The sequence below is a fragment of the Helianthus annuus genome, chromosome 4 (assembly GCF_002127325.2).
Source record: "Helianthus annuus cultivar XRQ/B chromosome 4, HanXRQr2.0-SUNRISE, whole genome shotgun sequence".
In the NCBI taxonomy this organism is placed as follows: domain Eukaryota; kingdom Viridiplantae; phylum Streptophyta; class Magnoliopsida; order Asterales; family Asteraceae; genus Helianthus; species Helianthus annuus.
Genome location: NC_035436.2, coordinates 81,448,057 through 81,461,972, shown reverse-complemented (window position 1 = coordinate 81,461,972; position 13,916 = coordinate 81,448,057). Strand labels below are relative to the sequence as shown.

General features: G+C 39.2%; 2 long non-coding RNA genes across 2 annotated transcripts; both read left to right on the top strand.

The window, feature by feature from the left end:
* The first annotated feature begins 4,039 nt into the window (after nucleotides 1-4,039).
* Nucleotides 4,040-5,494, top strand: LOC110935004. Its single transcript, XR_002588791.1, has 3 exons — nucleotides 4,040-4,152; nucleotides 4,702-4,758; nucleotides 5,199-5,494. It is a non-coding gene; the product is annotated as an uncharacterized LOC110935004 (long non-coding RNA).
* A 5,752-nt stretch (nucleotides 5,495-11,246) lies between these two features.
* Nucleotides 11,247-12,608, top strand: LOC118491366. Its single transcript, XR_004891475.1, has 3 exons — nucleotides 11,247-11,324; nucleotides 11,875-11,931; nucleotides 12,373-12,608. It is a non-coding gene; the product is annotated as an uncharacterized LOC118491366 (long non-coding RNA).
* Nucleotides 12,609-13,916: the final 1,308 nt, after the last annotated feature.

The following is a 13,916-nucleotide window of genomic DNA, read 5'->3' as shown; positions in this document are numbered from 1 at the left end:
TGATCGGTCGACTGTATCCAAACTCTAAGCAGAACCAGCTCCTGTGAGCGTATGCCTTGGTCCAGTTCAGGAATCTTTCTTTCCACCAAGTGTAATCCTCTATATTCTCAAGCATAGGTGGTTTCGAATAGGTTCCATAGAAGTTATCATGTTTTATGTTATCATTGATTGTTTTTGTTATTCATTTCAGTGTGACGGTTGATGTCTCAGACGATTCGGATGTAAACGCGTTGTAGAACGTGTTGTAGAACTCTTCAGCCATGATGCTAACTCCTCGAATCACAGCACCTTTTAATCACCTGAATCACAAATACACAAGATTAGTTCAAACACTTATCAATTAACTAAAACAGACTGGTACTCGAACTGGTGAGTATTCTGTGCAAACTGAGGTTCAAGTTGTCAAACCGTGCGAACTACTATGACCAGGATCAAATTCAAACGACCTAACCCTATTTCGTGCGAACTGAGTTCAATTCCAAACGGCCTGGTTCACAAAGACACGACCTGGACCACTTCTAACTCACTTCGTACGAAATGAATATAAGTTCAAACAACTTGGCCGACTTCCAAACGGACTGGTTCACTTCGTATGGACTGATGAACCTTCCAAACGGACTGACTGTTCAAATCTCAAACGAATTGATTTATTTCTCAAACGAACTGGACAAAATCTTTTATTCACATGAAAATTTGATATTCTTCAATTAAAGCTGGCCGACTAGATCACGTGAATATAATCAGATTCTTGGGCCAAGATCCAACATTACTCACATGCAAACTTTGTAATTAATGGACTAACAGTCAACAAATGTAATTGGGCCGCCACAAATATGATGTCACATGCACTTATCTTTTCAAATCTTTGTGAAAATCAAAATTCGAAAAAAAAAAAAATGCCGACAACAGCCAATTTCACACTAACTTTTAATTGGATCTCACTTTGAATCACATGCAACAAAACACTTTATCACGTGATGTGGCCGACAACTTTATCACTTTATCACATGTATACTCTCACCAACTTTCAAGACGAATTGATGAGATGTTTCGACAACAGTGATCACATGGGCCGACAAGTTTTTCAAGTGGTTTGACCAACTTTCAAACGAATTGATCTTTGTTTCAAATGAAATGGACCACCTACAAATGACCTGGGAGTATTTCATACGAAGTGGAGTCCATTTCGTATGAAATGATGCAAGTTTGATGCAACCTGGTTGCAATTCGCGCGAAGTGGATGATTTAGTGTTCAATTCGTGCGAATTGAGTGTTCTTTGGTGCGAAATGGATGATGTAGAACTCAATACGTGCGAATTGAACCTCCAAATGACCAACTCGTGCGAATTGGATGAATATTCAAACGAACTGATAACTTGTCGAATCAAAAATCTTAGATTTCTCCCAAATGGCTTTGAATTAAGATTTGAAACTTTGTAGGGTTATAGCAGGTATTTTCGCACATCATATCCAAAAATCAGTTAATTTGGACCGTAAAAACCCGTTCAGTTTTGCAAAATTCAGTTAAAACCGAGAAAGATATGAAAAAGATGAAGAAATAGATCAAATCTGATGCAATTTGGATCTGAATTCAATGAAATCCTGTGCGAAATCGTGTGATTGATCCGTGCAATCGAGCTCCTGCTCTGATACCACTTGTTAGGACCGGTTTTGACTCCGAAACGATTGCGAACCGAACGTGTGACGTGCGGAATCTGTACATGAACGTGACCGAACACACGAGACGTAATATAACTGTGATTCTATAGAAGTTTTGATAACGTACATCACCTTGAATCACGTACACAGCACTTTCTCTCTCTAGCTTCTCTCTCTAACACTAGAGCTCTCCAAAGTGCAAAATGGCCAAAAGTCTCTAATCTAACACATTAGACTCCTATATATAGGCCTTGGAATTAATGAGACTTCCCATTAATTACCAAAATGCCACCTTGCTATTTCTATCTAATTATTACAATGTAAGGCTTGTTATCTTCAGTTTCTCGCTAAGGCTCGGATTGACGAAGGCGATAGACATAAATGCACTAACAATCACAAAGGAAAACCCTAAAGTTGCAATGTGAGTAATCCTTCTTTTTGTAAACTGTTTTTACAAAACCTCAATTGTTTTCATTATATTTAACAGTGATTGTGTATTTGTATTCTACAATTATCGTCGGCATGTTAGGGTTTTGTATAAAAAATTTGATACTATACTGTGAGTAGTAACATGACCACAAGTCGGGTTGATAGTACCGTGGGTGGTAATTAAAGTAGAAAAATAAACAAATGTAATTGCGAGATCGCCCTCAATAACTATAAACTGATAAAACCTGTCTTGATTAAATTGGGATTCACTCACCGGTATTTCCCACTGACAAAATGTTTTTAAACGCGTTTCAGGTAACAAAATGTGAAAGCCAAATATAAGCCAGCTGGACAACACTGAAGGCTTGGAAAAGTGGCTATAAAAGTTACCTAAATAAAGAAGATGTTTTATTTCAATAAAATAGGGTTTATCCCTATAAATCTGTTTGTAACAAAACTTGGGTTTTATCCCAATATAATTATTAATGTAAAATGTGGTGTTTTACTCTGATAAAATATTTCCTAACTACGGTCCTGATGAAATTTCCGCTGCCAAATAATGATAAGCACCGATACCACCATCTCTGAGTAGGCCGCGGCCGCCCGCCTCCCGAGGCAGTGGTCGGGGGTTGCGACAAAAGGTGGTACCAGAGCTACAGCCACTGATTTCAGCCGCAGAAGTGTTCTACTGATACCAAAATTTTATCTGTTATGTTAGGAAATTATCTACGGGATTATGTGCGTAAATTATTGTTTTGTGTTATTTGATAATTTATTAGTTTACAGTGTGAGTGACCAAGGATCTTCGGACGCTTACCGTCAACTGTCCAACTCTCCTAGGGATGAAGGAACTTCTTCCCAGCCTACCCCCTCAGGGTATTCGGCTGAAACTGAAGAAGGGATTTTCGTATTCAAAGCACAATCTGAAGAGCGATTCCATCCCAAGAAGAGAGGATGGTTCAGCAGAGGAGCTCACGAGCGTAGAAAAATGATGAGAAAATTACAGCAGCAGTTGGCCTTAGCAGCGGCCAATAGAGAAATGAATGCTCAGACTCAGGATATGATCAACAGGAGATTAGCAAATTTTCATATCTTAGCTAGCACAGCTGCAGACCCGAATCTAGAACAACTCATAGCACCCCAGCCGTTACCAATATTTCCCACACAACCTATGGAAATTGAGCCAAACCCAGTAGACCAAATTCCAATGCCTGCTTTTGACCTAGCTGAAATCCCTAGAGTACCAGCACCCCATCCCCAGACTATGACCCATGGTTTGACGACCATAGGAGCTACCTAGAACTCTACCCACAAGACGATCCCATGCAAAACCCAGTAGCACCCTTCCCAGATCTTGACCCTCTAGACCCCTACTGGGATAATGACCAATACATCAGGGAGATCCTAGAGAACCCATACCCTTATGAAGAACCAATTCCACAATACCCAGATCCGATACCAGCAACCACACCACCCATGAGCACTGAGAATGTGCAAGAACTCTGCACCTTTGGTGAGGAGATATTAGAACTGTTGGTGCATACGTCTGTCAACTTCGTCTTGTATCGAGTCTTGGGCTCGAAGTTCAAGAAAACAAGTTAATTTCGCATGAACTAGGTAATTCCGCATGAAATGGGCTAGGTGTAATTCCGTACGAGATCCTAATTCCGCTTGAACTGTAATTTCGTGTGAAACCGTTTGGTGCGGAATTAGTTGTCTACTGTAACACCCCGAATTTCGTATGATACGTTTTAATATTAATAAACTTAATAGCCTTATGTATGCATAAATGTTACTAGATTAATAAGTAAATAAACAAAAGAGAAAGTGTTATGTTTTGGATAGATGAGGGGGTTAAAATGAAAATGTTAACTTAAAATACCTAATACAAGAAAAATGCCCAGTAAGGGGAGGTGTGGGTGTGCGATCGTGAGCAGGGAACCAAGAAGAACTCCTCCTCATCTAACCCTAACTTCACAAATCCATCAAAATTAAAAGGGAAATTGAGGTCTAGTTGAATGCATGAAATAAGAATGGTGATCACCTAAGTGTTTCTTGTATCAAGTAAGTCGAATTTTGCAATTTGGTGATGTTTGATTTAATGGGTTTAGTATAATTCGTGAATGTATTGTTAAATTCAGTATGATTAACGGTTTCTAAGGAGATTTAGACATCACTAGATGCTAAATTTTAGTATGAACATGATTAGGGCAAAAACCCACTTGCATGTCAAATAATGCTTAGAAATTGTGAAGTTTTGTATGTTAATTTGATGATTGAATTATGAAATTGTTATGAATATTGATTTAGAATTGTATGCTCTTGATTTGAATGATAGATTCTAACATGGTAGGATGTTTATGTTACTCAAGGAGGGAACTATGAAAGTTGTGCTTCAAATGCTTGTACATTATGCTAGTCTAGTGATATGCACACCATGTGTTTGACAAAATGCCTAAATGAGTTTAGTTATGGCTTTTGCATGAATACTTGTTAAGATGATGCAACTTTCTCATGATAATGATATATGTGACTAGTAAATGCCATAACATACTATAAGGATTGTGAAATTAATGTTAAAAGAAAGCTAAAGTACGAGATTATGACATATAGGCACAAAGAAGGAAGAAGGCGCAAGTCACTCAAAGGCACAATCATGACAAGATCGCGGTAAGTTCATATGAACTTTATGTACTCTATTTGTAGATTTATGAATGACCCCATTTAGCACTATGATATTGGTTTATTTTCCCTTATTGAATCATGATCGAATAAGTGCAAAGAGTTTGTATGGAGAAATGTCCGAAAGATCAATTGTGGTAAAGTTGAAAAGATCCGTCTAATGGGTTGGAGTGTTAAGTAGAATGATAGTTGGAATGTTTAGGAATTTGACTTGCCATACGGGTCAAATGGGTATGTATATTGAAGAATATGCTATGTGGCGATTCATCAAAAATGAATCGGGAAGTGGAATGATAAATGTTTCCGAATGAAGTAATGAGGTTAGTAGAGTAATATGTTATGTTAACGGGTTGAAAAGAATATGGAATTAAAGGATTTTAATTGTTATGTGTTATGAACTAACAAGTGTTTGTTGTTATGAATGTTAGGTAAATCTCATGCTTGATTGTGGCGCACTCGGACCGAACACACAATGTCGACCTTTTGCACGCTTCCGGTTCAAGTTGTTTCTTTTGAATGGGTCGAAACGTCCTTTTGTGTAGTAAATGTTAAACTAGTTACTAGGATGACGGTAGTAGTATGAAGTTAAACTTTGTCTTGAATAATTTGGGTTTAATGTTTTGGGTGAAAAGCGTTAAGCTTAAAATTTAACATCTTTGTAAATGTCGTTGAATGTATTTTCGATTGATTTTGTATAAAAACAGGGAATCGTCTTCTTTACGAATGGGTCATGTCAAAATTTTGAAAATTAAAAAAAAAAGATAAATAAATTTGTAAGAAGTTTATGTTAATTATTGATTATCGGAATGTGGGCGTTTCAAGTTGGTATCAGAGCCTAGGTTTGAGGGATTTAAGCATCAAGTGCTTGAACTCAAACTGAAAGCTCGTGAGGAAGTGTGTGTTCGTTTCGCGGCGCAAGGCAAGTAAGTATTTCAAAAGTTGAAAAATTTTCTTTTTGTAGTATGAATAATTAGTTTCGGAATGTTATAGAATGTTATGGAATGTTGTGGAAAAAAATGTGGAATGAATCGTTCAGTTTGATGTTAGTACGGGTCAAAGAGGAAATAATTCAGCCAACAACACTGGGCACGGTGCACGGTCGTGCACTGGTCGCACGGACGTGCGTTTCCGAGTAAGACAGTGCACTGGCTTGTGCACAGCCAGGGTTCCCAACATTTTAGGTTATGCACGGTCGTGCAACTGGACGCACGACCGTTCGACTGCAAATTTCTGCCGTAAGACAGCAGGTTATCACCGTAACCCTTTTTCTTCCACCGTAAGCTACGGTGGCTACGGTGGCCACCGTAGCTTACGGTGGCGCCCAGATATAAATTTTTCTTTTCTTGTACCATGAGCTACGGAAGGGCAACCAAAGCTTACGGAGACCGCAGGTAGTAACGAAAACTTTAATTTAAGCCCTCAAACCCTAGTAATTCTTATCAAGTCACAAGGATAGCTTGATATACAATAAGAATGCATGAAGTTAAACGTGTTAGGTGATTTAGATTCGAGGGAAAGTACATGTGAATGTTGAGAAGAAAAACTTGTTATGATAGAAAGAATGAATGAATGTCTAAGATAAGAACGACACGATACGATTGTCAACGACGACAAGGCATGAAGTACGAATAATGAATGGAAAGTGTCATGATAAAATGATGTTGAAATATGATGTTGGCAAGTATGAAATGAAACCTAATGAATGTAATGAATGTTTTATGTAGATGGCTGATATGGTGAACTTGAATGATGACGATGAAACACGCCGAAATGAAATAAGAACTATGGTTGTGGAAGAAGTAAGGAAAGCAATTGAGGCTAGTATACCCCGACTAGCTCAAGAAGTCGAGGGACAAGTATTGGAGGTAGTTAATACCTCGGTAACATCTAAGGTGGAAGAATTGAAGGAAATGATTAGTGAATTGCAAGTGAAGAAAAGCAAACGGAGATGTACGTACAAAGAATTCATGGCATGTAATCCCTTACCATACAAAGGGGATGTTGATCCGATAGCTTGCCAAAGGTGGATTTCAAGTACTGAAGCCGTGTTTACACGAAGTAGATGTGAAGTGGAAGATCAAGTAATGTTTGCCACAGGCCTCCTACAACTTCGAGCAAAAGATTGGTGGGATGCATACTCGAAGGAATTGGGGGATGATAAAGTACAGTCGTTAATATGGCAAGAATTCAAGGAGTCATTCCTGAGATATTATAGTCCACAATCCGCAATTGATAAGATTCAGGAAGACTTCTTGCGTCTCAGACAGAAGGATGAAACGATTGACGAGATAACAAACAAGTTCCTTGAGAGGGTGAAGTTCTGTGAGGAGATAGCGGGGACGGAGAGGCAAAGGATTATACGTTACCATGCTATGCTAAAGGCTGAATATCGGGAATTTGTAAATCCCTCCAAGTGTGCAACGTTAAATGAACTAATTGAATGGGCAAGAGACAGAGAAATTGAGATAAAAAGGCAGGTTGAACGGGGAGAGAAAAGGGTAGCGGAGAAGCCTACCAACGCAAGCCCATCGAAAAAGGCAAGATATCAAGACCAAAGCAAGCAAGGGAAAGCAAGTAGTGAAATTCCGACTTGCAAAACGTGTGGGAAGCATCATTCGGGTGAATGTTTATCGGGAAAGAAGGGATGCTACAAATGTGGACGTGAGGGACATCCGTTTTACAGGTGCCCCGAAAACTCAAAGACGTGTTATAATTGCAATGAAACAGGGCACATTAAAGCGGAATGTCCGAAACTCCAACAAGGGGCAAATAGAGATGGAAAGAAGGATGAGCCCCCCAAGGCTCGCGGGAGGATGCTTCAGTTAACCTCGGATGAAGCCAAAGCTAGCCCGGACGTGGTTTCAGGTATATTTTTGGTTAATTCCATGCCTATGAATGTTTTATTTGATTCCGGGGCTAGTAGGTCGTTCGTTTCTAATGAATTGTTAGCTCACCCATCGTTTAAGCTTGAAAAGATGATAGTACCCTTAGAAGTAGAAGTTGCTGATAGTAAAAGTTATTTGTTACATGATATTTGTAGAAACTGTAAGATCTTAATCGAAGATGAGGAATTTAGTATAGATCTTGTCCCGATGTACATGGGGGAATTTAAAGTAGTTGTAGGAATGGATTGGCTTGCCCAAAACCACGCTGAAATTCAATGTGAAAAGAAAGTCATTCATGTAGTAACCTCGGGGGGGAAACGGGTAAGTGTTCAAGGAGATAGAGTCATCAAGACGAAATTGTGTTCTATAATCAAAGCTGTCAAACATGTGAGGAACGGGGGTAGAGCTTATCTATCTTATGTGATTGACACCAATCGAGGTGTCCCAAAGCTTGAAGATGTGAACGTGGTGAATGAATATCCGGATGTGTTTCCGGAAGACCTACCAGGCCTTCCGCCTGAACGAGAAGTAGAATTCAAAATAGATCTTAACCCGGGTGCAAAACCGGTAGCTAAGGCTCCTTATCGGTTGGCCCCAACCGAAATGAAAGAATTGATGACGCAACTTCAAGAGTTGCTCGATAAGGGTTTTATTAAACCAAGTGTTTCACCATGGGGAGCACCCGTATTATTCGTGAAGAAGAAAGATGGTTTGATGCGAATGTGCATCGACTATCGATAGTTGAACAAATTAACGGTGAAGAATCGATACCCGTTGCCCAGAATTGATGATCTATTTGATCAGTTACAAGGGGCAAGTTGGTTTTCAAAAATCGATCTGCGGTCGGGTTATCACCAACTGCGCGTACGAGAAGAGGATGTGCCGAAGACTGCGTTTCGAACGCGGTATGGACATTACGAGTTTTTAGTAATGTCCTTTGGATTAACGAACGCCCCAGCTGCTTTTATGGATTTAATGAATCGGGTGTGCCGACCTATGCTTGATAAATATGTAATCGTTTTTATTGATGATATTCTAATATACTCCCGCAGTGAAGCAGAGCATGCTTCCCATTTACGTGATGTATTGGAAACGCTTCGCAAGGAAAAGTTATATGCAAAGTTCTCAAAGTGTGCCTTTTGGCTTAGGGAGGTACAATTTTTGGGTCATGTGATCGATGCGGATGGTGTCCATGTGGATCCGTCCAAGGTAGATGCGGTAATGAATTGGGTACCCCCGAAGAATCCAAGCGAAATAAAAAGTTTTCTAGGCTTGGCCGGGTACTACAGGAGATTTATCCAAGATTTCTCCAAGATAGCCTCTCCTATGACGAAGTTAACAAAGAAGAGTGAAAAGTTTATATGGGGCGAAGCACAAGAAAAAGCGTTTCAAACTTTAAAAGAGAAGCTCTCAAATTCTCCGGTGTTGACATTACCGGATGGAACGGATGATTTGGTGGTATATACTGACGCCTCCCACCAAGGTTTAGGTTGTGTATTAATGCAAAAGGGTAAAGTCGTTGCTTATGCCTCAAGACAACTCAAGCAGCATGAAAATAATTACCCAACTCATGATCTGGAATTGGCGGCAGTCGTGTTTGCCTTGAAGATATGGAGGCACTACCTATATGGGGTGAAATGTACTATTTACTCGGATCATAAAAGCCTCAAATATTTCTTCGAGCAGAAAGATCTTAATATGAGGCAGCGAAGATGGTTGGAGCTCATTAAGGATTATGATTGTGACATTCATTACCATCCCGGGAAGGCTAATGTAGTGGCGGACGCTTTAAGTCGAAAGGAGTACCCATCCCCGATTCGGGTAAAATCCATGAAGATGGTAGTCACTCCTAAACTCCTTGATGAAATTCGAGAAGCTCAAACGAAATCTTTAAATGCTGTTGACCCAAAGAAAGAAAGAACGAAAGGGTTTATTCATGAATTGGGAGAGAATGAAAATGGAATGAAAACGAGGTATAACCGAATCTGGATACCTCGACATTGTGGTGTGAAAGAATCGCTGTTGGATGAGGCTCACAAGTCTCGATACTCCGTTCATCCGGGGGCTACAAAGATGTATCGAGACTTGAGAATGAATTATTGGTGGCCGGGGATGAAACGGGACATTGTCAAGTATGTTACTAAGTGTTTGACGTGTTCCCAAGTAAAGGCCAAACACTAAAAACCGTATGGAAAGTTACAACCCTTGGAGATTCCGGTGTGGAAATGGGAACATGTAACGATGGACTTGGTGACTAAGCTTCCAAAGACAAGAAAAGGGCACGATGCAATATGGGTGGTCGTTGACCGACTGACCAAAAGTGCACATTTCCTACCTATTCGGGAAAATTATAATTCAGAAAAGATGGCGGAAGTCTACATGAACGAGATCATATCCCGACATGGAGTTCCGGTGTCTATAGTATCCGATCGGGACACCCGGTTCACATCTCGTTATTGGAGGAAGTTTCATGATGAATTGGGGACCCAATTACACATCAGCACCGCCTACCATCCACAAACCGATGGTCAGTCAGAATGAACTATTCAAACATTAGTTGATATGTTAAGGGCGTGTGTCATGGATTTCGAAGGAAGCTGGGATGATCATCTACCTTTGGTAGAATTCTCATATAATAATAGCTATCATAACAGCATAAAAATGGCCCCCTACGAAATGCTTTATGGAAGGAAATGTAGGACCCCGGTTTGTTGAGGGGAAGTGGGCCAACGAGAGATCGCGTCAAAAGAAGTAGTGACCAAGATGAATGAAAAGATTGATATGGTTAGGTCAAGATTAAAAGCAGCGCAAGATAGACAAAAGTCTTATGCGGATCGACGAAAGCGACCAATAGAATTTCAAGTGGGAGATTATGTGTTATTAAAGGTCTCTCCATGGAAAGGAATAATCCGTTTTCGTAAACGCGGGAAGCTAGGCCCTCGATACATTGGGCCATTCAAAATACTTGCCCGGGTTGGGACGGTGGCATATCGGTTAGAATTACCACCCGCATTGGATGGAATTCATAACACCTTTCACGTGTCGCAATTGCGAAAATGCCTAGCAGATGAGACGGCACATGTGCCTTTAGATGATATTGAAGTAGATGAGAAGTTAAATTATGTTGAAAAGCCGGTGGCAATAAAAGATTCTAAAGTAAAGCAACTCCGCAACAAATCCGTTCGACAAGTGTTGGTTCAATGGCAACATCGAAAGGGATCGGATCTCACATGGGAAGCGGAGGATGATATGCTAAAGCATTACCCAGAATTATTTGGTACGTGTTCAGGTTTCGGGGACGAAACCTTCTCTAAGGGGGGTAGACTTGTAACACCCCGAATTTCGTATGATACGTTTTAATATTAATAAACTTAATAGCCTTATGTATGCATAAATGTTACTAGATTAATAAGTAAATAAACAAAAGAGAAAGTGTTATGTTTTGGATAGATGAGGGGGTTAAAATTAAAATGTTAACTTAAAATACCTAATACAAGAAAAATGCCCAGTAAGGGGAGGTGTGGGTGTGCGATCGTGAGCAGGGAACCAAGAAGAACTCCTCCTCATCTAACCCTAACTTCACAAATCCATCAAAATTAAAAGGGAAATTGAGGTCTAGTTGAATGCATGAGATAAGAATGGTGATCACCTAAGTGTTTCTTGTATCAAGTAAGTCGAATTTTGCAATTTGGTGATGTTTGATTTAATGGGTTTAGTATAATTCGTGAATGTATTGTTAAATTCAGTATGATTAACGGTTTCTAAGGAGATTTAGACATCACTAGATGCTAAATTTTAGTATGAACATGATTAGGGAAAAAAACCCACTTGCATGTCAAATAATGCTTAGAAATTGTGAAGTTTTGTATGTTAATTTGATGATTGAATTATGAAATTGTTATGAATATTGATTTAGAATTGTATGCTCTTGATTTGAATGATAGATTCTAACATGGTAGGATGTTTATGTTACTCATGGAGGGAACTATGAAAGTTGTGCTTCAAATGCTTGTACATTATGCTAGTCTAGTGATATGCACACCATGTGTTTGACAAAATGCCTAAATGAGTTTAGTTATGGCTTTTGCATGAATACTTGTTAAGATGATGCAACTTTCTCATGATAATGATATATGTGACTAGTAAATGCCATAACATACTATAAGGATTGTGAAATTAATGTTAAAAGAAAGCTAAAGTACGAGATTATGACATATAGGCACAAAGAAGGAAGAAGGCGCAAGTCACTCAAAGGCACAATCATCACAAGATCGCGGTAAGTTCATATGAACTTTATGTACTCTATTTGTAGATTTATGAATGACCCCATTTAGCACTATGATGTTGGTTTATTTTCCCTTATTGAATCATGATCGAATAAGTGCAAAGAGTTTGTATGGAGAAATGTCCGAAAGATCAATTGTGGTAAAGTTGAAAAGATCCGTCTAATGGGTTGGAGTGTTAAGTAGAATGATAGTTGGAATGTTTAGGAATTTGACTTGCCATACGGGTCAAATGGGTAAGTATATTGAAGAATATGCTATGTGGCGATTCATCAAAAATGAATCGGGAAGTGGAATGATAAATGTTTCCGAATGAAAGTAATGAGGTTAGTAGAGTAATATGTTATGTTAACGGGTTGAAAAGAATATGGAATTAAAGGATTTTAATTGTTATGTGTTATGAACTAACAAGTGTTTGTTGTTATGAATGTTAGGTAAATCTCATGCTTGATTGTGGCGCACTCGGACCGAACACACAATGTCGACCTTTTGCACGCTTCCGGTTCAAGTTGTTTCTTTTGAATGGGTCGAAACGTCCTTTTGTGTAGTAAATGTTAAACTAGTTACTAGGATGACGGTAGTAGTATGAAGTTAAACTTTGTCTTGAATAATTTGGGTTTAATGTTTTGGGTGAAAAGCGTTAAGCTTAAAATTTAACATCTTTGTAAATGTCGTTGAATGTATTTTCGATTGATTTTGTACAAAAACAGGGAATCGTCTTCTTTACGAATGGGTCATGTCAAAATTTTGAAAATTAAAAAAAAAAAGATAAATAAATTTGTAAGAAGTTTATGTTAATTATTGATTATCGGAATGTGGGCGTTTCATCTATAAATAGGTCTCTGTAATTTCGTTTGAATTGAGTCTTGTACATGTGTTTCCGGAGCCGAAGTGCTGCCGAAGTGTCGTTTCGCTGTAAAACTTTGTCAAGTTAATCAGAACGACTATTAAAGTGAATATCTTGTTGAATCCAACTCAATATGTCTGTTTCCGCCTTTCATATTGAGTAGAACGCTTCTGAACGACTCGTTTCGGGTCCGAATACGATCCGACAAGTGGTATCAGAGCTCAGGAGGAGGAGTTCTGCTGATTTCAGCTTGATTTCATCTGATTTTCTTACTTCTAAATCTTCTTTTCAAAATTGAACATGTTTTAACGATCAAAATGATCTGATTTTCACTCATCATTGTAGGATCGTATTCTGACCCGAACGAGTCGTTCAGAGGCTTTCTCCTTGGTTTCAGGTGCGGAATTACAAGAAACTAAGGTAGAAACAGCAGGCAAATCACTTTAACTACTTGTTTTACTAATATCAGACGTTTACAGCTCAAATCTCGCACCGGCAAAGCTTCGGCATGTTTTCTCCAACTGTTACCACTCTTACAACTGAAATCGCTAATGAGGTATATATAGTGATTGGGAACCGCTTATTGGACATGTCCAATAAGCGGTCCAGACAAGTCATAAAAGCGGTCCATGACAACTGTCACTCGAGCGGTCCATGTCTTGTCGTATGAGCGGTCCAACATGTGTCCGTTCGAGCGGCCCATACACTTGAGTGTCCAAATGAGCGATCCAATCATCTAATTTGACCCTATAAACGATCCAACATCTAAAACCTATACATTCACTATTTCTCATATTTACAATCATTTACAACCATTCCTATTCTAAGACTCGAACGAAGACGTAGTCGACAGACAACTACACCAACAGACTCCCCCTTGAATGTTGACGGAATCTTCAGTGAGAGTCTTCAACAAGACATTCTCGGATATAGTTCGGTCTTCTTCAAGAATTCTGCCTGGATCTATCTTTCTTTGGCTATAACCTTCATCAGACTCCCCCTATCACCCTGCTAGGATAGTCGTCTGGGATTTTGTTACCACCATCGAAATTATCTCCTGGCTTTCTCTGTTCAGCTCATCATCTGCACCATCTGCATACATCTCAAACATTCTATCACAAACCAGAATAA